Below are 25,210 nucleotides of genomic sequence, written 5' to 3'. Positions count from 1 at the left end.
ACACACACACACACACACACACACACACACACACACACACACACACAACTTGGGATTCAATAAGAGTAAACTGTTTATATCCCTATATGAGAAGCTGATACCTGTCAATACTGAAATTTATGTAATTATCACAACATTTAAAAGGGATATACATAGATGGAGTGAGTATAAATGAACTCGTCTGATGATTAAAAAAAAACCTTACTAAGGGGTACGAAGGGAATGGGAGAAAAGGCAAATATGCCACACAAAGAGGCATAAAAACATACAATAGTAGAGGGGAAGAAGGGAGGGAGATGAATATCATATGAAATTTATTCTAATTGGTTCTGGTTCAAAGAGGGATCAACATAATCAGTTAAGTTTAGGATTCTAATGTGAAAAGAAAACTATTGAATTAATAAATAAAACTTAAGAGCTGGTTCTATGGAAAAAAAAACAGTAAAACTGATAGACCTTTAGTCAATATGATTTTAAAAAAAGAAAGAAGAAAATCAAATTATGAGTATAAAAAATGAAAAGCAAGAATCTGTCTCCATTGAAGAGGAAATTAAAATAATAATTAGGAATAATTTTGCCCAATTGTATGCACATAAATTTGACAATCTTAGTGAAATGGATAAATATTTACAAAAACGTAAGTTGCCCAGATTAACTGAAGAGGAAGTAAATTACTTAAATAATATAAATAAAAGATAAGTAATATATTTGATATATTAGAAGTAATTAAAGATATCTATAAAATAATATACAAATATTATAAATAAATAATATAATATAAATAAAAGAAAAAGAAATTGAACAAGCCATAAATGAACTCCCTTCCAAAAAAATTTCCCAATTAAAGTTAGTGTAGACATTATAAAATATTTGGGAATCTACCTGCCAAAACAAACCCAGGACCTATACAAACACAACTACAAAACACTTTTCACTCAAATAAAGTCAGATCTAGCTAATTGGAAAAACATCCGTTGCTGATTGGCTAGGTCGAACTAATATAATACAAATGACAATTTGACCTAAACTAAATTACATGTTTAGTGCCATACCAATCAGTCTACCAAAAAATTACTTTATACAACTAGAAAAGAAACTAACAAAATTCATTTGGAAGAACAAAAGGTCCAAAATATCAAGGGAATTAATGAAAAGAAATTGCTAGGAAAGCTGGCCTTTCCATACCAGATTTTAATCTGTATTATAAAGTAGCAGTCATCAGAACTACTTGGTACTGACTGAAGAATAGAGTAGTAAATCAGTGAAATAGATTGGGTACACGAGTCTCAGCACTCAGTGACAGTAGTAATCTACTGTTTGATAAACTCAAAGACCCCAGTTTTGGGGATAAGAACTCACTATTTGACAAAAACTACTGGGAAAACTGGAATATAGTATGGCAGAAACTGGGAATAGACCAATATCTAACACCGTATACCAAAATCAAGTCTAAATGGGTGCATGATCTAGGTATAAAGGCTGATACTATAAGTAGCTGGGGAAAGCAAAGAATAGTTTACCTGTCAGATTTATGGAGAAGGGAAGATTTTATAACCAGAGTTAGAGAGCATTATAAAATGCAAAATGGATAATACTGATTACATTAAATTGAAAAGTTTCTGTACAAACAAAACCAATATAACCAAGATTAAGAGAGAAGTAGAAAATTGGGAAAAGAATTTTTACAAGCACTGTCTCTGATAAAGGCCTCATTTCTAAAATACACAGAGAATTGAGTTAAATTTATAAGAATACAAGTTATTCCCCAATTGATAAATGGTCGAAGGATATGAAGAGACAGTTTTCAGAGAAAGAAATTAAAGATATCTTATAAGCATATGAAAAAATGCTCTAAATCACTATTGATTAGAGAAAGGCAAATCAAAACAACTCTAAGGTACCACATCTCACCGGTCAGACTGGCTAGGATAAAAATCAGGAAAATGATAAATTCTGGGGTGAATGATCAGTGTGACAGAGCCAGTGGAGGCTTCTGAGAGGGCATCCAACTAATAGCTCTGGCAGCTGAGAAGGCTCCAGTAATTTGGGACAAAGCTCTCCTTTCTGGAAGCAGAGTTCTACTCTGGGTTTAAAAAGCTCAAAAGTCAGGTAATTGAGTGGCAAAATTAGCAATCAAAGGAAGTGAAGCAAGCATAGCAATCTGACTTTGGATTCTTTTTTGGGGGACAAAAAGGATCAAAGCATGGAACAGGAGGAAGACAATGAAGTCAGAACTCCTGCACTAAAAGCTTCCAAGAAAAATATGAACTGGTTACAGGCCATAGAGGAGCTTAAGAAGGATTTTGATAACTAAATAAGAGAAGTGGAGGAGAATTGGGAAGAAAAATGAGAATGAAGCAAGAAAATCATGAAAAGAGAATCAACAACCTGACTGAAGAAAATAACACTTTTAGAAAGAAGAAAATAGACTAATGCAAATGGCAAAAGAGGCTCAAAAAGGCAATGAAGAGAACAATGTCTTAAAAAGCCAAATTTACCAGATGGAAAAAGAATCTCAAAAGATCACCAAGAGAATCATTCCTTCAGAATTAGATTGGAGCAAATGGAAGCTAGTGACTTTATGAGAAATCAAGATACTATTAAACAGATCCAAATAAATGGAAAAATATTAGATAATGTGAAATATCTCATTAGGAAAACCACTGACCTGAAAATAGATCCAGGAGAGAGAATTTTAAAATTATTGGACTAACTGAAAGCCATAATCAAAAAAAGAAGCTAGAAATCATCGTCCAAGAAATTCTCAAGGAAAAATGCCCTGATGTTTTAGAACCAGAGGGCAAAATAGAGGTTGAAAGAATCCACCAATCACCTCATGTAAAAGATCCCAAAAAGGGTGCAGCCAGGTTGCGCAGTAAGAGCACCAGCCCCAGAGTCGAGATGACCTGGGATCGAATCCAGGCTCAGACACTCAGCACCACACCCAGAAATAAATGGCCGTGTAACCTTGAGCAAGTTACTTAACCCCAATTGCTAAAAAAGAAAAAAAAAAAGATCCCAAAAAGAAAACTCCTAGGAATATTATCGCCAGGTTCCAGAATTCCCAGATCAAGGAGAAAATATTACAGGCAGCCAGGAAGAAATAATTTGAATATTGTGGAAACACAATCAGGATAACACAGGATCTGGCAGTTTCTACAATGAGGGATTGAAGGGCTTGGAACATGATATTCCGGTGGTCAAAGGAGCTGGGATCAAAACCAAGAATCATCTACCCAGCAAAACTGAGTATCATGTTTCAGGGGAAAATATGGTCATTCAGTGGAACAGAGGACTTTCAAGCATTCTTGATGAAAAAATCTGAATTGAATAGAAAATTTGACATTCAGATACAAGAAGCAAGAGAATCATGAGAAGGTAAACAGGGAAAAGAAATCATAAGGAATTTATCAAAGTTGAACTATTTACATTCCTACATGGAAAAACGACAATTGTAACTCATAAGACTTTTCTCAGTATGAGAATAGTTGAAGGGAATAGAAATGTATATAGATATAGATAGAGAGGGAGAGATACACATATGTACATATACATATATGTGTCTATATAGGACGGTATATGGGCATATGAATACATATGTGAGTGTGTGTATATATGTGTACAGGTATACATAGATAGAAGGCACAGGACCAATTTAATAGGAAGGGATGATGCTTAAAAGGGGAGATGAAGAGGTGAGAGAGGAATATAATGAGAGGAGATGGGGAGATACAGAATGGGGTAAACTATCTCATATAGAAGAGGCAAGGGAAAATGGTTACAATGGAGGGAAAGAACAGGAAGGCAAAAGGGAATGGGTCAACCTTACTTTCATTGAATTTCACTTAGGGAGGGAATGACATACACACTAAATAGGGTATCTCACCCTACAGGATAGTAGGGGGAAAGGGGATGAGAGGAGGGATAATGGAAGGGAGAGCAGGCTGGTGGGGAGGGAAGTTGGAAGCACCCACTTTTGAAAAGGGACAGGATCAAAGTAGAGAATAGAACAAGTGAGAGGTGGGATAGGAGGGAGGGAAATATAGTCAGTCTTTTACAAATATATCTACTATGGAAATGTTTTGCATAGCTAATACATGTACAACTTATATTGAATGGCTTATCTTCCCATATACTATTATTAATATTATTTTACATGTAATTGGGAAATGAGTTATATAGGCATTGGGGTATAGAGATTCACTGTGCCTTACTGGAAAGTTGGAGGGAGTATGGGGGAAGATATGGGAGAGAGTAAATTGGAGGAGGGATCCAGTGGGATCACTATTTTGGGGTTGTGGGTACGGGAAAAATGGGGAGAAAATTTGTAACTCAAAATCTTGCAGAAATGAATGATGTAAACTAGAAGTTAATAAAGCATTTGATAAAGTAAAAAAAAAACAGTTGAACAGAAAATTTGACATTCAGATATAAGAAGCAAGAGAAGTATGAGAAGGTAAACAGGGAAAAGAAATCATAAGGAACTTATCAAAGTTGAACAATTTACATTCCTACATGGAAAAAGTCATGAAACTTTTCTCACTATGAGAATAGTTGGAGGGAATATATGCTATGCCCCCTCCAACTTTCCATTAGGGCAAGGTGGACATCTATGCCCCAGTGCCTGTATATTTTATTTCCAAGTTGCATGTAAAAATAATAATAATATATATTTTTTTGCTTTTTGGAGGTCAATTGGGGTTAAATGACTTGCCCAAGGTCACACGGCTAGTTTTTGTGTTAAGTATGTGAGGCCAGACCTGAACTCAGGACCTCCCAACTCCAGGGCTGGTGCTCTAATTACTCACTGCGCCACCCAGCGGCCCCAATAATATATATTTTATAACATTTGATTTTAAAACTCTGAATTCCAGATTCTTCCTCTTCCTCCCTCATCACCCACCCTTACTGGGAAGATAAGCAATTCAATATAGGTTGTACATGTGTAGCTATGCAAAACATTCTTTCTATTTCTATTTTATCTTCTTGTCTTAGTATATCAGGGCAGTTTTCCTTGTTAATTTCTTTTTTTCTTTTTATTAATATACTTTTAATTTTCAAAATTTATTTCCACAAGATTTTGAGTTCTAAATTTTCTCTCCTTCCCGCACCCAAAGACAGCATGCATTCTACTACCCCTTCCCCTAGTTTTCTCTCCTATCTATCATGCCCTGCTTCTCCCCCTTCCCTTCTATTCTTCTCTGGGGCAAGATAGATTTCTAAACCCCATTGCCTGTATATCTTATTTGCCAGTTACATGTAAAAATGATTTTTAACATTCATTTTTTTTGCAGGGGGAAAGACAGGGGAATTGGGTTTAAGTGACTTGCCCAAGGTCACACAGCTAGTTTTGTGTTACGTGTCTGAGGCGGGATTTGAACTCAGGCCTCCTGACCCCAGGGCCAGTGTTCTGTTCACTGCACCGCATAGCCACCCCTTAGCATTCATTTTTGATACTCTAAATTCCACATTCTCTTCCTTTCTCCCTCCCCCCCATTGAGAAGGCAAGCAATTTGATATAGGTTATACATGTATAGCCATGTGAAACACTTTCATAACAGTCATGTTGTGAAAGACTAACTATGTTTCTCTTTATCCTATTCTGCCCCCCCACTTAATTCTATTCTCTACTTTGACCCTGTCCCTCCTCAAAAGTGTTTACTTATAATTATCCCCCTCCTCGCATTTGCCTTCTCTTCTACCATCCCCTCCTTATCTCCTTCCCACCTACTTTCCTGTAGGTTAAGATAGATTTTCATACCCAATTAAATGTGTATGTTATTCCCTCCTTAAACCAAATCCAGTGAGAGTAACATTCACTCATTTCCTCTCACCTCTACCCTCTTCACCTCCATTGTAAGAGCTTTTTCTTTCCTCTTTCTTTGTGAACTAAGTTACCCCATTTTGCCTCTCCCTTTTGCCTTCTCCCTGTACATTCCCCTCTCACCCCTTAATTTTATTTTTTAATATCATCCCTTCACATTCAACAATATTTAACCCTCTACCCTCAGTCTGGATAGATAGATTCTCTTCAACTACCTTAATACTGAGAAATGTCTCATGAGTTACAAATATCTTTCCATGTAGGAATATAAACAGTTCAACATTAGTAAGTCCCTGATGACTTCTCTTTCCTGTTTGCCTTTTGATGCTTCTTTTGCTTTTTGTATTTGAAAGTCACATCTTCTATTCAACTCTGGTCTTTTCATCAAGAATGCTTGAAAGTCCTCTTATTTCATTAAATGTCTATTTTTCCCCCTGAAGGATTATACTCAGTTTTTCTGCATAGGTGATTCTTGGTTTTAATCTTAGCTCCTTTGACTAATGGAATATCATGTTCCAAGCCCTCTGATTCCTTAATGTGGAAGCTGCTAAATCTTGTGTTTCCTCAATATTCGAATTGTTTCTTTCTAACTGCTTGCAGTATTTTCTCCTTGACCTGGGAACTCTGGAATTTAGCTACAATATTCCTAGTAGTTTTCCTTTTGGGATTTCTTTCAGGAGGTGATCAGTGTATTCTTTCAATTTCTATTTTCCCCTCTGGTTCTAGAATATCAGGGCAGTTTTCCTTGATAATTTCTTGAAAGATAATGTCTAGGCTCTTTTTTTTATCATGGCTTTCAGATAATCTAGTAATTTTAAAATTATTTCTCTTGAATCTATTTTCCAGGTCAGTTGTTTTTCCAGTAAGATATTTCACAGTCTTATATTTTTTCATTGTTTTGTTTTTGTTTTATGATGTCTTGATTTCTCATAAAGTCATTAGCTTCTATTTGCTCATTTCTAATTTTTAAGTAACTATTTTCTTCATTGAGCTTATAGACCTCCTCTATTTTTTAAGGTGTTATTTTCTTCAGCAATTTTCTGTCTCTCCTTTAGTAAGCTGTTGACTTGTTTTTCATGATTTTCTTGTATCATTCTTATTTCTCTTCCCAGTTTTTCCTCTACTTCTTTTACTTGATTTTAAAAATCCTTTTTGAAGTCTTCCATGACCTGTGACCAATTCATATTTTTCTTGGAGGTTTTGGATGTAGGAGCTTTGACTTTGTTGTCTTCTGGTTGTATATTTTGATCTTCCCTGTCACTTAAGTAAGATTCTGTAGTCTGATTATTTTCTCAGCCAATTACTTCCCTCTTTAGCTCTTTGTTAAGATGGGACTCTACTTCCATTTTGGAGATTGTACTGTCCCAAGTTTCAAGGGGTTTTGTGCAGTTGTTTTCAGAGATGTTTCTAGAGACCTGTAAATTTTCAGTTCTTCCAAGGTTATATGATCAAAGGAGAGGTGTTTACTCCTCTGTCATTTTTGTGGGTTCTGCTGCTCTAGAATTCATGTAGAGTAATTTTTACAGATATTTGGAAGGATTTGGAGGAGATTTCAAGCAAGTACCTGCTTTTACTCTGCCATCTTACCTCCATGTTAATTTCTTTAAAAAAAATTTTTTTAATTTATCTTTAGTTTTCAACATTCATTCCACAAGATTTTGAATTACAATTTTTTCTCTCCCTGTCTTTCCCCTACACCTACCCCAAAATAGCAAGCCTACTGAATACCTCTTCCCTAAATCTGTTCTCTCTTATATCCTCCCCCTTCACCGCCTAACTTTCTAGTAGGGCAAGATGGGTTTCTATACCCTAGTACCTATATATCTTATTTCCCAGTTGCATGTAAAAAAACAAATTTTAAACATTTGTTTTTAAAACATTGAGCTCCAGATTTTTTCCCCTTCTCTCCTCATCTACCACCACTGGGAAGATAAGCAATTTAATATAGATTGTACATGTGTAGTTACCCAAATCATTTCCATAGTAGTTATATTGTGAAAGACTAACTGTATTTCCCTCCATCCTATCCTGCCCCCCAGTTATTCTGTTTTCTCATTTGACCCTATACCTTTTCAAAAATGTTTGCTTCAAACTACCCTCTCCCCCAATCTGCCCTCCCTTCTGTCCTCCCTCCTCTTATCCCCTACCCTCCTGTTTTCCTGTAGGTAAGATACCCAATTGAGTGTGTATGTCATTCCCTCCTTAGGCCAAATTCAATGAGAATCAGGTACTCCAATTCCCTTTCACTTTCCTGCTCTTCCCCTCCATTGTAACAGTTTTCTCTTGAGATAATTTACCCTAATCTATCGCTCCCTTTCTTCTTCTCCCAATAAATTCCTCTCTTACCTCTTAATTTTATTTTTTAGATATCATCCCTTCATATTCAACTCATCCTGTGCCCTCTGTCTATGTAAACATCAACATACAAATGCCCATGCTGACAGATATATTTATATACATATACATCCTCCTATACATACACATTTATGTTTGCATACATATATATATACATATATATTCCCTTCAGCTATCCTCATAGAGAGAAAAGTCTCATGAGTTATAATTATCGTTTTTCCATGTAGGAATGTAAATAGCTCAACTTTAATATGTTCCTTATGATTTCTTTTTCCTGTTTACCTTCTCATGCTTCTCTTGCTTCTTGTATTTGAAAGTCACATTTTCTTTTCAGCTCGGGTTTTTTCAACAGGAATGATGGAAGTCCTGTATTTCATTGAATGAATATATTTTTCCCTGTATAATTATTGAGTATATGTGTGTGTGTTTGTATAATATTGAGTATATTTATACTCAGTTTTGCTGGGTAGGTGATTCCTGGTTTTAGTCCTACCTTCTTTGACCCCCTGAATATCATATTCCAAGCCCTTCAATCGCTCAGTTTAGAAGCTGCTAGGTCTTGTATTATCTTGATTGTGTTTTCACAATACTCAGATTATTTCTTCTTGACTGCAGTATTTTCTCTTTGACCTGGAAATGCTGGAATTTGGCTATAATATTCCTATGAGTTTTCTTTTTGGGATCTTTTTTAAGATGCGATCGGTGAATTCTTTCAATTTCTATTTTTCCCTATGGTTCTAGAATATCAGGGCAGTTTTGCTTGATAATTTCTTCAAAGATGGTTTCTAGACTCGTTTTTTGATCATGGCTCTCAAGTAGACCAATAATTTTTAAATTATCTCTTCTGCAGCTATTTTCCAGGTCAGTGGTTTTTCCAATGAGACATTTCACATTGCCTTCTATTTTTTCATTTGCTTGGATCTGTTTTATAGTATCTTGATTTCTAATAAAGTCATTAGCTTCCAGTTGCTCCAATCTAATTTTGAAGGAGTTATTCTGTTCAGTGAGTTTTTGAAATTCCTTTTCCATCTGGTAAATTCAGCTTTTTAAAACATTCTTCTTCTCATTGACTTTTTGGGTCTCTTTTGCTATTTGAGTTAGTCTATTTTTTAAGGTGTTATTTTCTTCAGTGTATTTTTGGATCTCCTTTAGCAGGCTGTTGACTTGCTTTTCATGATTTTCTTGTATCATTCTCATTTCTCTTCCCATTTTTTCCTCCCCTTCTCTTACTTGATTTTCAAAATCCTTGAGCTCCTCCATGACCTATAATCAGTTCATATTTTTCCTGGAAGCTTTTGATGCAGGATTTCTAACTTCAGTGTCTTCTTCCTGCTCCATGCCTTTATCCTTTTTGTCCCCAAAAGAGGATTCTGTCGTCTTTTTGTGCTTCTATTGCTTGCTCTTATTGACAGCCATTTACTTTACTTTTGAGCTCTTTGCCACAGCTCTGCTTCCAGAATGTAGAGAGCTGTGTCCCAAATCACTGGGGTTTTTCAGCTGCCAGATCTATTAGATGGGTGCCCTCTCTTCAGCACCCACAAGCTCTGGCTCACTGGTTACAAACCCCAAGAGCACCACCCAAGACTGTGATCTGGATCCAAGCAGGTCAAAGCAAGAGCGATTACTCTCTGAATAGTTGCTTAGTCCCCCTACAATCTGCAGGCCAGGAGCTCCAGAAGCAGCCACATAGCAGTGGCTGCAGCCACCATGTGCTCCCCCTGTTACAACAAAGTTCAGCACTGACCTTTTGCTTTGTCTTTGGTATTTTGGGACTGAGAAGTCTGGAAACTGCTACAACTGCTGGTGATTTACTCTAGTTAAGTCTACTCCAGCCACTGCTGGTCAGGGCCACCCTGGGGCTAAAACTGCACTCAGTCGGGACTATGCTCAGCTCCCAGCATGCTGCTGGGCTTCCTTCAGTGGGAGATTTGTTTTTCTTTGTCACTTTGTGGGTTCTGTAGCTCTAAAGTTTGTTTAGAGTCATTTTTCACATGTATTGGAGGAGGTGGAAGCTGGAGCTGTCAGGCAATCCTGTTTCCACTCTATCATCTTGGCTCCGGCTCCCTCCCCCCTCCCGTTAATTTCTTGAAAGATGATGTCTAGGCTGTTTTTTTGATCATGGCTTTCAGATAGTCTAGTAATTCTTAAATTATCTCTTCTTCATTTATTTTCTTGATTAGTTGTTTTTCCAGCACAATATTTCACATTTTCTTCTATTTTTCATTGTTTTTGATTTTGTTGTATTGTTTATTGATGTCTTTTAGAGTCATTAGTCTCCACTTGCCCAATTTTAATTTTTAAGGAATTATTTTCTTCAGTGAGATTTTGTACCTCCTTTTCCATTTGGCCAATTTTACTTTTAAGGAGTTCTTTTCTTGTTTGAGTTTTTGTGCCTTCTTTTGAATTTAACCAGCTCTACTTTTTAAGGAGTTCTCTTCAGGGAATTTTTGTACAACTTTTATTTCATTTGGCCTATTCTGCTTTTTAAGGTATTATTTTATTCAGTATTTTTTGTGCCTCCTTTACCAAGTTATTGAGGTATTGGGTTTTTTTTTCATAATTTTCTAACAGCATTTGCATTTTTTCCCAGTTTTTCTTCTGTCTTTCCTATTTGATTTTTAAATCCATGAGCTCTTCTAAGAATTCTTTTTAGACATAAGACCAATTCACATTTTTTCTTTGAGGCTTTGGAAGTAGCAGTTTTTACTTTGTTGTCTTCTTCTGAGTTTGTGTTTTGATCTTTCCTATTGCCATAGTAACTTTCTATGTTCAGTATCTTTTTTTGTTATTTGCTTATTTTCCAGCCTATTTCTTGACTTTTAACTTTATGTTAAATTTGGGCTTTGCTCCTGAGATGGAGGGATCACTGTCAAAAGTTTCAGGATTTTTATGCATTTTTTTTTCAGAGCTGGAGTTCTGTAAGTTTTCAGTTCTTCAGAGGTTACATGATCTAAGGAGAAATGTGTTTACTGCTCTCCTGGCCTGTGCTCAGTCTGTGAGTGACCACAAGCACTCTTTTCTTCTCTGGAGCTATGACCACAGTCTCTGCTTCCCTGTTGGCCACAAGCTCTGGTGTGCTAGGGTTCCTCTTGGCCCTGGTGCTATGACCTGGCTCTGAGTATTGACAATGCAACCGAGCCTTGCATCAAATTCCAGCAAAGGGATCCTTGTAATTTCCTTCTGACCAGTTGTGGACTGAGAGCTGTGGACTAGAAACTGTAGCTGCTGCTAATTTGGTCATCCCCCAAGTTTTGTTCCTAGCTTTGCTGGGGCCTGGCCTGCACTGAACTGCATTCCACTCTCACCTGGTGAGATAGACCTTTCTTGATGACCTCCTAAGTTTCTTTGAAAAATTGTTTGGTCTTGTCTTTTTGTGGGTTCTCTTGCTCCAGAATTTGTTTGGAGGTATTATCTAAAGTTGTTTGGAAGAGAATTTTGGAGAGTTTGGGTGAGTCCCTACCTTTTCTTCACCATCTTGGTTTGGCCTCCTTGAGGGATTTTAAATAGTTGGAGAAGTTTTGTAATATGAAGTTAATGAAAATTGAAGTAGACCAAAGGGAACCCTCAAATTGTGAACAGATGCTAAAGGTTAAAAAAAAATCAAGGAATTGCTAGTTTCTTGAATTAAGACCTGAATTGGTAGTAATATCACTTTTTAAAAAATATTTCAATTCTGTCACTGTGTAATTTAGAAAAGTCACTTATGCTTTACATCTCAATTTGATTCCCCAAATGGGGATAATAGTAAAATCTTAAATTTATATAATGTTTTACTATGGAAGAGTGCAATATACTTTCCTATTTGTATGCTAGTTCATTTATCCTTCCCATACTCCTGAGAAGTGGATTTGAGACCCAGACCAAGAAAGAAAAAGTGACTTGCTAATATCAGTCATTGTTGGAGTTAGACTCAAACCCAAATCCCCTAACACCATGTGTAGTTATCATTTTACTAGGCTCAGGGCTGCCTTTTAAGCTCTACCATATTTGGGATTGCAGAGGCAACCAGACACTGAAAAAATCGTTGATGCTGTCACGGCAACAGCCTACTTCTCAGTCTGTCAAAAAAGCAGAAGACTAACTCAAGGGAAATCCCTTAGATATTTGCTGTCTTGCTACAAATGGGGCCACCAGGATCTGTGGATACCTTTCTGGCTTTTCGGAATGTATGGTGTGGTGGTATTGAATTCAGAGTACTGAGTTCAAGACCTGTCTCTGTTACTTTCTAGTTATATGATCCTAGTCAAATCACATAACCTTTCTGAGACTGTTTCTTTAACTATAAAATCAGCATAATAATACTTATGTTTTTTTACCACCTGGGACTATTGTGAGAAAAACCTTAAGTACTACATAAATTTGAGTAGCAGTGATATTTACTACCATCATCATTACTACCATTAACTTCTCATCTTTTTCTGTGGGCTTCTTATGGAACCATTTCTGGGGCAATTTGTTGTCCTTCTGTTATCCTCTTATACTTAATATTCCATGGACTATTTCACAGGTGGATAAAATAACTGCTGGTTTATAAAATTAAGTTTTAAGGTTATCCTCTGAAGGCTCACTAAAAAGCTTCCTTGGTACAACTCCAGTGGAATATAGGATGATAGAGGCATCATGTACCCCATTCTGATCCTACATGATTTTGAACTCCTCTACTAGTTTTCTGTATTTTGAAAACTTTTCATTCCCTGTATATTAGATATGATCAATATTTGGTATAGTGATATCTGTTAAAAATGTTGTTCTCAAGTTTTTGTAGATTATTAGTATTTTTATGACTAGGTATGAATTTTCCTTCATGTTCTAAATTTGGCACTCATGTAGTTGACTGGTTAGTGGTTCTCACGCTGACTTATACTGCCTTTCCTGTTAAAGACACAGGAAATTGTTTATGAGAGCAATTTGAGCTCCTTGAAGAGAGTAGCCAATGATGTGGAAAAGTTAAAATGGGGGAGGGGGCACCCAATGGAAAAGTGAAGATTTAGGGAGCATTCAATTCTTCTCTTCCAGTATTTGAAGTACTACTCTCTGTATGCAGAAGGAAGCACCACAGCACTAAGGTCATTAGTCAGGAGTTCTAAGCAAGGATCCACCCAATATAAGGAAGATATTTCTCACAATTGACAATTTGTAATAATAAAATAGACTCCTTGTTAGGAAGAATTCCCTATTACTTAGTGGTGTTAAAAAAAAGTTCTAGAAAAGTTACAGTGGTCTCCTGGATTTGTAGGAAGTTTGGACTATTGACCATCCAGCTACAAGATTCCAGGGTTCTGTGACTTCAAGATAATGTTATTTAATGCCCAAGACTGATCACAATTAAGAATTACTTGCTGCTGCTGCTACTTTAATTTATTCATCAGTTCAGTCAACAAATATTTATTGAGTACCTGCTATATAGAAGGTAACATGCAGTGTGCTGCATTATAACTATATGTGTGTTTGCATTATAATTAATACACAAGAAATATTTCAGCGCCTCCCTGGAGTATATCTAAGACATGGCTAGCTCTCTTCAACTGTGGGTAATAAAGTCATTTTCTAATGCTATTTTTTTGCCTGTCCTAAGAACACTTTTCTCCCCCCACCCCAGTATATTTTATTTATTTTATTAAATATTTTTCAACTAGATGTAAAAAAAATTAAGTTTTTTAGTTCCAGATTCTCTTCTTCCCTCTTTCCCTTTCCTGCTCCAAGAAGGCAAGCAATTTTATATAGATTTTTAAGAACACTTTTTAATATAAAACACTTCTTTAAAGCAGGACATTCTGCTAATTCATTATCTTAAAATATTTGAATTAGTGTATTGGGGGCAGGAGATAAATCCTTCCATCATCCAGTCTTTGTGTCTGCTGCCTCTCTCTGCCTGAAATTTTAATCTTGATTTGAGACAGCTCCAAATTTACAACCTCAGATTATTTTAGGTGAAACATCTGATGGATAAAGTTATCCATTTTCCACCTTTATCTTCCCATCAAGAATCAGGAACTTGTAAAGGCAAGTTAGTCACGTCATGACTACTTAGTCTATACTGCTTCTCCTAGAAATCCCAGTTCAATCTGCTATAAAATGAGGCTGAGTCCTTTTCCAACTCTCAACCCTGTGATCCTATGCAATATACCTTCTCTGAAACTGGTCACTGTGCTTGCTAGTACCCTCTTGCTGAAATCTGAGTATTCTGGTGCCTCAGAGATCATCTGCCCCAGTCTAATCCCTTCTAAGTAATCAGAGAGGCAGTCTGGGGTGTGGAGAATAGGGCCTTGGACTGGACCTGGCAAGACCTAGGACCTGGCTCTGCTGCTGATTACTATGTGACTTTGGCTAATTCATTCTACCTCTCTGGGCTTTAATTTCCTCATTAGGAGGTTGAACTTAGCCTCTAAATTGGCTCCCACCTCTAAATCCATGATACTGTGATCTTTCCATTATCCAACCTTCATGTGAAGACCTCTAGTGAAAAAAAGCTCATTTCCTCTAAAGGCAGCCTTGAGTATGATCTTCATTTCCCTTTCTTCAGAAATCCCAGTGTTCTCTGGCTCACAGCCATAAGACACCAGGAGAATATTAGAATTAAAAAGCTGACCTGTTTGTGGGGGAGAGGGTTGGGGCCATTAAAAGAACTTTGAAATTTCCCAATAACAATCCAGCCTTTTCCTCCCAGTCAGCCCTGTTGTCTCCATTGCAGCCACCTTCCTAGTTCAGACTCTTTTATCACCTCTCACAGGACTATTACAGTAGCCTCCCAGCTGGTCTCATGCCATTCTAGTCTATGCAACTATCTATGCAACTATCTATGCAACTGTCTAAGTGACTTTCCTAAAGTACAGGTCTTAACCATGTCACTCTATTCACTAAACTCCAGTGTTGTTTGTTCAGTCATGTCTGACTCTTTGTGATCCCATGAACCATACTGTCCAAGGGGTTTTCTTGGCAAAAATACTGGAGTGGTTAGCCATTTCACATTTCTATGGATTAAGGCAAGCAGAGGTCAAGTGACTTGCCTAGAGTCACACAGCTAGTTAATTGTCTGAGGCCACATTTGAACTCAGGTCTTCCTGATTCCAGGCCCAGTGCTCTATTCACTTAGCCATCTAGCTGCCTAGATAACTCCAGTGACTCCCTTTTATCTCTAAAGTCAGATGTAAACTTTCCTGTTTGACATTTGAAGCCCTTTCGCAGTCTGGCTCCACCTCACCTTTCCATGATTATCGCCGATTGCTCCCCTTCATACACACTGCAGCTTAGCCAAACTGCCCTTCCTACCATTCCTCATCCTGCTACTCCATCTCCTGCCTCAGCTTTTTGCACAGGGAAAAACTCCCAAGGTTTAAAATTTATTCTTGCCTCCTCCTTTCCATGCAGGTTCAGCTCAAGCAGCACTTTCAGTGTGTCTTTAATCCGCCAGTTGCAGTTGCTTTATCCACAAAATCCTGTATCTATGTTGTAAATACCTTTCCATGTACATGTTTCTCTAACCAGATTGTAAGCCCATGGGAGGGCAAGGACTTTTTCACTTGTGTCTTTACATCCCCAGCACCTAGCACAGTCTCAGACATGTGATGGTACTTAATAAATTTTGTTGCTGGATGCTGAATCAGATGCTTTTTTTGTAAGTTAACAAAGCCCAGGAAGATCTCTCCTTGCATGTAGCGGGTGCTTAATAATTGTTTATTGAAGGAATGCTCCAGTTTGTTAGTGTCCTTTGTAAAATGCTAATACCTAAAACTGTCCACAGTACAGATATAATCTCGTGAGGGCAAAGAACAGGTTCACTAAAACCTCCTTGTTCTGAATACTATTTTTCTACTAATGTAGCCCAAGATCTGATTAGCTACTTTGACTGCCTTCTCATACATTTGATTCATACTGAGTTTCCAGTCACTAAATCTCCAAGGTTCTTTTCATGAGCTGCTTTCTTGACATACTTCCCCCAGCCTATATTTATTCAACAGTAGTATCCCAAAGAGGAAGCTGGCTTCCTCACTGTTTACAGATTTAACTGTGCTAAACTTTCTCAGCAGCATAGAATTAGAAATTGTAAGAGGTTGTGGAGTTACCTGTTATTAGCTGTTATTGGTAAGTTGACCACTAAATTATGTCTGTAAATGTGTGAAAAATTATTGTACAAAAGGAAAGTATTCCCTAAGTTCAGTCCTTTATAGAATGTGAGAGCTGATTTCTTGTTTTTGTCATCCACATTTCTACTACTATCATCTACAATTTAAAAGTGAAGGAAATCTCTTTGACCTTACAGAATCTCAGACTTGGAAAGTACCTCTAGTCCATCCTATAATATGAACTAGAATGTCTTCTATAGCATACCCAACAGGTATCCATTCTTTACTTAAACAACCTCCAAAGAGGGGAAACCCACTTCTAAGGCAGACTATTCTGCTTTTGGAGAGATCTAATATTTAGTAAGAAATTTTTTCTTTTAAAAAAAATATTGGGGCACCTAGGTGGTACGGTGAATAGTGCACTGGTCCTGAAGTCAGGAGGACCTGAGTTCAAATGTGGCCTCAGACAATTGACACTTACTAGCTGTGTGACCTTGGGCAAGTCACTTAATCCCAATTGCCTTACTTTCCCCCGTCAAAAAAAAAAAAGCTCCCAAGTAGCATCCCTTCATTGCAAGTATTTAATTTGGGGGTGACTAGGTAGCACAATGAATAGAGCACCAACTCTGGAGTCAAGAGGACCTGAGTTCAAATATGACCTCAGACACTTAACACTAGCCATGTGACCTTGGGCAAGTCATTTAACCCCAATTGCCCTGCCTTCCCCCCTTCAAAAAAAAAATTTGTTTCAGTTAGCCAAGATCTGCCTTCTCACCCTCTCCACACACCTCCAAATTTAGAACACAAGAAAAACAAAATCCATTACAAATATATACATAGTGAATCAAAACTAATTTCCACCTTAGCCATGTCCAAAAAATATTTGTCTCGTTTTGTATTTTGAGTCTTTCATTTCTCTGTCAGGAGGTGGGTAACATGTTTCATCATTAGTCCTCTCTAATTCTGATTGGTCATTACTCTGAAAAGAGTTCAGTACCATAGTATTCTATCATATTTATATACCATAATTTACTCATTCTTTCCCCAGTTTATGGGTACTCTTTCAGATTTCCATCCCTTGCCACCTCAAAAAGGACTATAAATACTTTTTACTCCTTAGAGTTTATTTTGCTTAGCACTGATCCCTCCCTTATCTTGCTTTCCTTTTAATTTACCCTTCTCTCTTCTTCCCTTTCCCCACTATTTCTGTTGAGTAAAATGTATTTCTGTACACAGCTCTGTGTGTGTGTGTGTGTGTGTTTCTCCTTTGACCAGCTCAGATGAGGGTAAGGTTCAAATGTCAACAGTTCTCCTTTCTTCCCTCCTTCTTGTTTGTATAGATGTCTACTTGCATGCCCTGATTATATGAGATAATTTTCCCTAACTTTCCTTTCCTTTCTCTCCTACAGTGTTCCTCTTCTCTTTTTCTTTCCATTTTTTTCTTAGATCTTCAAGGCATAATAGAACCATTCCCAGGCCTTGTCTAACTGGGACTCCTCTATGAACCCTAATGATGTTCTAGACAACACATGTATTGTCTCCCTATATTGGGGTGAAGAAGCGGTTTATCTTTGTTTAGTCCTTTATCACTGTTCATTCATGTTTAATCTTTTGTACTTCTCTTTACTCCTGTGTTTAAATTTCAAAAGTCCAATAGCTTAGGTCTTTTCATCAAGAATGCTTAGAAATTTAGTTTTACTCTGGTAGGATACTAAGTGTCGCAGTGAATAGAGTGCTGGGCCTGAAGTCAGAAAGTACTCATCTTCCTGAGTTCAAATCTGTCCTCAGACTCTTATTTTCAATGTGACCTTGGATGAGTCACTTAATTCATTTTGCAACATTTCCTCATTTATAAAATGAACTAGAAAAGGAAATGGCAAATCATTCCAGTATCTTTGCCAAGAAAACCCCAAATTGGGTTACAAAGAGTCTGATAAGACTGAAACAACTAAACAATAAGAGAATTATAATTTGTTGATGGGTAAGTTATTCTTGACTGTGATCCCATATCTTTTGCTTTCTCAAATACCATTTTCCAAATTCTCCACTGCTTTAAAAGGGTGGCTGCTAAATCATGTATGATCCTGACTATGGCTCCTCAGTACTTGAATTCTGCTGCTTACAGTATTTTTTCTTTGACCTAGAAGCTCTGGAATTGTGCGCTGATGTTCTTTGGGGTTTTCATTTGGGGATTTCTTTCTGGAGGTAACTTAACCTTTTGGGTCTAAGAGATGTGTGCAGTTTTCTTTAAAGATTTATTGAAATGTGAGGTCTAGACAATCTCTCTCTCTCTCTCTCTCTCTCTCTCTCTCTCTCTCTCTCTCTCTCTCTCTCTCTCTCTCTCTCTCTCTCTCTCTCTCTCTTTCCCTCCTTCCCTCCCTCTCCTTCTCTCTCTCTCTCTCAACCTCTCCCTCTCCCTCTACTACCTCTCTCTACCATAGAGTTTCAGTAATCTAATGATTCTTAAATTTTTTCTTCTCAGTTTTCCAGGTCATTTGTTTTTGCTATGAGACACTATACATTTTCTTCCATTTTTTTCAACCTTTTGTCTTTGTTCTAATATTTCTTGTTGCCTCATGAAGTCGGCAGTCTTCTATTTGATCCATTCAAATTTTCAGTTTGTTGCTTGGGCAAGGTTTCATATCGCTTGTGTTCATTGTGTTTCCAGTTTCCAACCCTTCTCAGTTCTTTCTTCCACAACTCTCATTTCTTTTTCATTTTTTTCTTCTAGCACTTTCATTCCTTTTTTTTTTTTTTTTTGCTTTTTGGAGAGCAATTGGAGTTAAGTGACTTGCCTGAGGTCACAAGGCTAGTTTTTGTGACTCTCATTCCTTTTATAAAAACATTTTAAACTCTTGCTTCATTTCTTTTAGGAATTCTATTTGACTGTATCCAAGCAGTGTTTTTCTCTGAGACTTTGCACTTGGAATCACAGAATCATTTAGAATCATTCTCTTCTTCTGTGTTTGTGAATTGAATATCTCTGCCACCGTAATAGCTTATTATGGTGAGGTTCTTTTTCTGTTTGACTATTCTTACAGCCTACTTCCTGACTTTGGACTTGATTTTAAGTCTGGCTCTATACAGTTTTGAAGAGAAGATCTGGGCTGATCCTGTTGCTACTTTCTTGGGGTATTGAATGTTGTGTTCTTCCAGGTCATGCTGGAGACTTGTAAGTTTTCAGTTCTTCCAAATGGATCTGCTCCAGGGGAAGGTCTGATTGTTGTCTCCTTGGTCTGAGCTCTCTAAGTTCCTGACCTGTTTAGGGGTCTACAGATTTCTGCTAGGTTCAGCCAACTGGAAAGCTCTTTTAGTTTAAAGTGACAGAGAATTGTATGCTCCTCTTAGGTCTGAGTTTCCTACCTTGGTTATTTCTCTGCAGACTGGTTGAGGTGCTGGAAGTTAGACTTTGCTCTAAGCTTAGAATCTAAGTTCACCATTGCTGCTGCCAGCTTCTGAAGTTTCTCCTTTCTCAGTACATAGCCTAGGACCTCCCTACCTGGGAAAGCCAATATTGCCACAGTGCTAGGCCATAGGCAAGTCCTCCTCTCACTCCACTGTGGATCTACGATCACTGGTCGCCTGAACACCAATATAGGTCTGCACAACCGGTCCCTAGGCACTGGAGTGTTCCACAAGCTGCATACTCTTGCCCCAACCCTGTCCCGAGGGCATGTAGCCTCTTTGTTTTTCCCCCAGTGCTGTCCTAGGCTGAACAGAGAACTCACTCTGACTAGGTTTTCTCCTGAATACAATGCCTTGGGCATAGGAGATGCCTAATAAACATTTAGTGTCACTTCCTTCTGTAAGCCCACAAAAAGAGCCTTTCTTTTGAGCGGTGGGGTGCTAGAGCCAGCTCCAGCATGAGGGCCGATTATTAAATTTTTCAGTTTTACCGTGTTTCCCCGATAATAAGACCTATCCCGAAAATAAGCCCTCCCCTTACTGTGTAAGATTCCTCTAAAATAAGCCCTCCCCCGAAAATAAGCCCTATTGAGATTGCTACTGTAGTGATCCCCTGCGCTACACGCTACATTACGGTACCCTCTGTATGCACCGTTCCCCCCCCCCCCCGAAACACACGCTGCGCTCCGAGCTGCATCCAATCAGAGCTGCAGCAGTGAGCGCTGTCATCCTGTTCTTCCCTAGTGATTTGCTTATTGAATAAAGGTACATTTTTTGTTCACATTTACTTGTTTATTAAAATTGCTGTCAATGTTCATTAAAATAAGCCCTCCCCTGAAAATAAGCCCTCTGGTGTTTTTCTGTCCAAAAAATTAATAAGACAGTGTCTTATTATCGGGGAAACATGGTAGCAACTACACCTCAGAAATAAGCAGGGGCTGCAAATCAGGGCTTGATTTATTGTTTGGCTGATTGTCTAGACTTAAGAAAGTGGTGGAGAAAATATTCATGATGCAGATTAAACTTAAAAGTGCATGTGCATACATTTTTTTCTCCAGAGAGTCTGGATGTTAAACATATGCCAGCACTCCCCTGCATTTCTCTATAAACAGCAAAAGTATGGTAGAAGACTTAGGGAATAAAAGCATCACCAGCCTGGAGGCATAATACTTGGGGGCTAAGAATGATGATGATGATGGTGATGGTGGTGGTGATAGTGATTGTGATAACTGACATTTCTATAGAGGTATGCAAAATGCTTTACATTCATTATCTCATATAAGCCTCACTACCCTCCTACTTACAAGGCAGCATATTGCCCCTGGCTCCCCCTTAGTTGTTGGTATGGCTTATTTGTCTCCTGTACAAGTAATGTTGGCTGGATCCCTCATTTATAAGCTGACAGTTCACATGGCAGGCTGTCTGGATCCACAAACTCTCTCTGAAGCAAAGAAACCTTTGAATGTTGGCCTTTCACTAGCAGATTATCTAGAGTGTGTGAGAGAAATAAAATCCAAGTGGCTGTGTGGTTAACCTATAAAGTCTTCTCTTTAAAAGAAAAAAAATGTATATACATACACACAAACATATACAATAGCCAGCATATAGTGCCTCCTACATGCCAGGACTGTGCTGAATGTTTTACAAATACCATCTCATTTGATACTCACAACCCTGGGAGGTGCTATTATCCCCATTTTACAGATAAGGAAATTGAGGCAAACAGAGGTGAAGTGACTTGGCCAGAGTCATACATCTAGGAAGTATCTGAGTCCAAATTTGAACTCAGGTCTTCCTGCCTCCAGGTCCTGTGCTCTGTTCACTGTGACACCAAGCTGCCCCCAAATCCTTGTAGAACGTTCCTAAATTGACTGCTTTGTAGCCATGAAGATTTTTACCGTGCCTCAAAAGAGCTTTGTTGTTGGGAGAAGCAGCACAATGTAATAGTGAAAAGATGACTGGATATGAAGTCTGACTGTGCTGTTTACTAACTGTGTGACTCTGGGCAATTCTGGGCTTGTTTCCTCCAGATAAGGGATGAGGGAGCTCTTCCTGAATGGCCTCATGTCTCAGCAAAATAGAAGATGATGCATTGGCTGCATTTAGGAAGGATCAGGATAGAACTAGGGGCTTGAGAAGTCTGGGGAAGCTTTAGAACAAACACTCTGGGCAATGTGATAGGGAGTCAGCAAGAAATGAATAAAAGTTCAGCTTAAGTTAACCTGGATTTGTAGGGAACCCAACACATTTTTATGACTCCCACAGGGAACATTGTAAGAATCTCCTAAGGGAATGTGCAGAGGAATCCCTTGGAAGCTTTTGGAAATGTTCATACATTACCCTATCTTTGGGATCTTTCTTCCACTACCTGCCCTGTATCCCCTTCTACTCCATTAGTCTTTTAACTTCATCTCCAAGTATGTTGTACAGGAATTACTGCCCACTGTTTTACAACTAGAAAAGATGAGCTGTAGAAAATGCTTTTTCTGAGGTTACACAGTAGGTGTATTCCAGAGCTAATGTTGTAATTTCACTCAATCTCAAAACATTTTCATAATAGTCAAGGACATGTACCAGGTCTTGGTGCCTGGATATGAGGTCTTTCCAATGCCGCTGATCTGGGGCTGGCATCCCCAGCTGCTTAATCACTGCCAAGAAGGCTATTTATCTGACAGTGTCAGATGTAATGGATTGAGGCACTTATTCAGCTTCTCACCCTACACCCCTTTTCTCATTGAGAGATCCAGCTTTCTCATCAAACTGGAAATGCAGGTAACTGAATGCATTAGATTCACTACCAGAGTCATTTCCCTCCCCTTTTCTAATAAACTGTCATTTTCAACTTCCTAATACCAACTTTACTAGTCTGAATGCTGATAATGGTAGCCTGTCTTTAAATTATCATGTGTCTCTTTATTCTCCTCTCTTTACTGAAAGATCAGTTGCTCTCCAGGTAAAGGGCAAATGAACCAAGAGACCAAAGAACTTGCATCAAAAAATCCTCTATTCACTCAGTGATGGAGGTGGCATTAGATGTCCTTGAATGAAGCATTTATTAAGCACTTACTATTTGCAAAGCACTGTGCCTACTGTGTGTCAGGTACTGTGTCAACCACTGAGGATACAAAGGCCAAAATGAAACATCCCCTGTTTTCAAGGAGCTTACATTCTCTTGGGGAAGATATACATAAGTATGTATATTCCAACTAAACAGAAGATGATTTTGGAAGGAGGCCTAGGACATGGGGGATCAGCACATCCTTCGTATAGAAAGCAGGTGGTGTTTGGTTCAGTTTTGAAGGAGACAAAGGGTTATGTCCTTCAGAGGTGAGGAGATCCAGCTCCAAGTTTGGGGGTGTGACTGGTTCCAAGGCACAGACAATGAAAGATGGAGGATGTTTGAGGAATAGAAAGAAAATTCGATGGCTGGAATATAAAGTCTATAAGAAAGGAAGTAATAGAAAAAGACTGAACAAGTAAGTTGGTGCCAGGTGCTGCAGGGCTTTCAGTGCCAAATAGGAGTTTGTATTTGATGCTACTTGCAGTAGGGAGCCACTGGAGTTAATTGATTCCTGGGGAATGACATGGTTAGACCTGTACTTGAGGAAAATCACAGACAGCTGTGGAGGATGTGTAGGCGAGAGGAGAGACTCAAGACAGGGTCGTCAGTCTGGAGACACTTCAGATTGTCCAGGTGAAGGTGATGAGGGCCTGAACTAGGGTGATGTTCACGGGAGTAAAAAGAAGAGGACAGATGTGAAAAATGCTGTGATAACAGAAATATGATTTAACAATTGCTTAGATTTGTGGAGTGAGGAAGAGGGAGAAGCCAAGGCTAACATTGAAATTATGAAAACTTAGGAGACTGGAAAGACAGGAGCTGATGAGATCACCAGGTGACACATATGTAGTAAGAAAAAGTGCCTTGGAGAGAGACTTGAGGTACTCCCACAATTAGGGGTCTGATGCTGAACACATGAGGAAGAATCTTCTCGTTGGGAAGAATCTCAGAAGTCATCTAATTCAAGATATAGCTCCTTCTTTTGTGGGAACCTAAACCATTTGTGCATTCCAGGCCCTCTTGAAATTTTTCCAGTGATGGGAGAGCCCACTGCTTCCTGAGGCAATCTGCTTAATATCTTCTATTTGCCCTTCTTTTTGCTTCTAGGATGTAATGCAAATTGTGTTACTTAATTTAAAGTTCTCACAAGGAGGTTCCTTTTTAGCCTTACTCTGCATCACTTTCCTTCCCAATCTCTGAAATCCAACCAACCTGGACTAAACTGGACTTGTTAATCTTCATATACAACATTAGATCTCTACCTCTGTGGTCCCTGTGCATGGTGGGATGTACTCCCTTCTCACATCTGTGTCATGGAATCCCTAGTTTGGGGTTGTGTCTTATTTTTTCAACTAAGCTGCCACCTTCTACATAAGTCCTTTCCTTATTCCCCATAGCTGGTAGCTCCTTCTCCCTCTTATGTATTTAATTTGTATATATTTCTATGTGGATGTGCTGTCTATAATCTAAAGATAATAAGCTACTTGAGGGCAGGGATTGTATGTATCATTTTTGTCTTTGTATCTCCAGTGCCTATGTCCAACACATAGTAAGCACTTAATAAATGCTTACTGATTGATGAGTTGATTGATTGTTACTTGTTAGAGAACTACAACTATTAGAAAGTTCTTCATTATATTGAACCAGAATCTATTTCCCTATAACTTTCACCTATTGGTTTTAGTTTTGTGCTCTGAAGAAACTTCCCTTTTCCTCATATCAGACCTTTGACTAACTGAAGAGTGCTTGTTCCCGCTGCCTACACCCTCATAGCCAGTTATTGCTTCTCCAAGCTAAGTGTCCCCCATTCTTTCAGTGGCCCCTCATAGAACATGATTACCATACCCTTTCTGTCCTGGTCTCCTTCCTTTTAATGTATTCCATTTTTGTCAGTGACCCTCTTACACTTGGCACCCAAATCTGTATAGTATTCCAGATGTCATCACACCAGCATAGGGTATAAATTTATGACATTTGATTTTTTGGCCTGCTGTTCAACCCATTGTATCTCAGGTGAAAGCACTACAGATTGGGAAAAGATATTCCTCCTTCATGAATAGCTGTTATTTCCTGGCAATCTTTGAAAGCTGATTCAGAGGGGAACAAATTGAGTGATCCCTAAGGAAGAAAGTAGTATGTAATCATGTAGTTCCTAGGCAGCTATGTTTTCCCCCTTTAGTCTCACCACTGAGAGATCCTGTAGCCTTGAGCAACTCATTTATACTTTTTGCCTCGGTCTAACCATCTGTAAAGTGGAGATACTGCTTTCATTATGGTGTATTACATAGGAGGTCAAGACAAACAGTGAGCATTTTGATTATGTCCTATTTTTCCCCTGTGGTTTGTTATGAAGCTGTAAATATGATTTTATTATTAAAGGTATAATGATGCCAATGCAATAATACCCTGGAGAGATGCAGCATTTTTCTTTATAAAAGGTCAAAGCTTATCCTGTGTTTTCCTTCACCAATCTGTATGGCACACCAGTACCTTTTTATAGGC

At 38.2% G+C, this 25,210-nt stretch overlaps 1 protein-coding gene across 4 annotated transcripts in view; it reads left to right on the top strand.

Moving 5' to 3' along the window:
- CHCHD6 (coiled-coil-helix-coiled-coil-helix domain containing 6) overlaps window positions 1-25,210 on the top strand; it is a 350,778-nt gene that overhangs the window by 212,284 nt on the left and 113,284 nt on the right. The window lies entirely within an intron of this gene.

Source organism: Petaurus breviceps, unplaced genomic scaffold (genome assembly GCF_028583685.1).
Source record: "Petaurus breviceps papuanus isolate PSGF00001 unplaced genomic scaffold, PetGlider_PUasm1.0 174, whole genome shotgun sequence".
In the NCBI taxonomy this organism is placed as follows: domain Eukaryota; kingdom Metazoa; phylum Chordata; class Mammalia; order Diprotodontia; family Petauridae; genus Petaurus; species Petaurus breviceps.
Note: the sequence above shows the minus strand (reverse complement) of the source record. Positions and strands in the feature narration are given on the sequence as shown.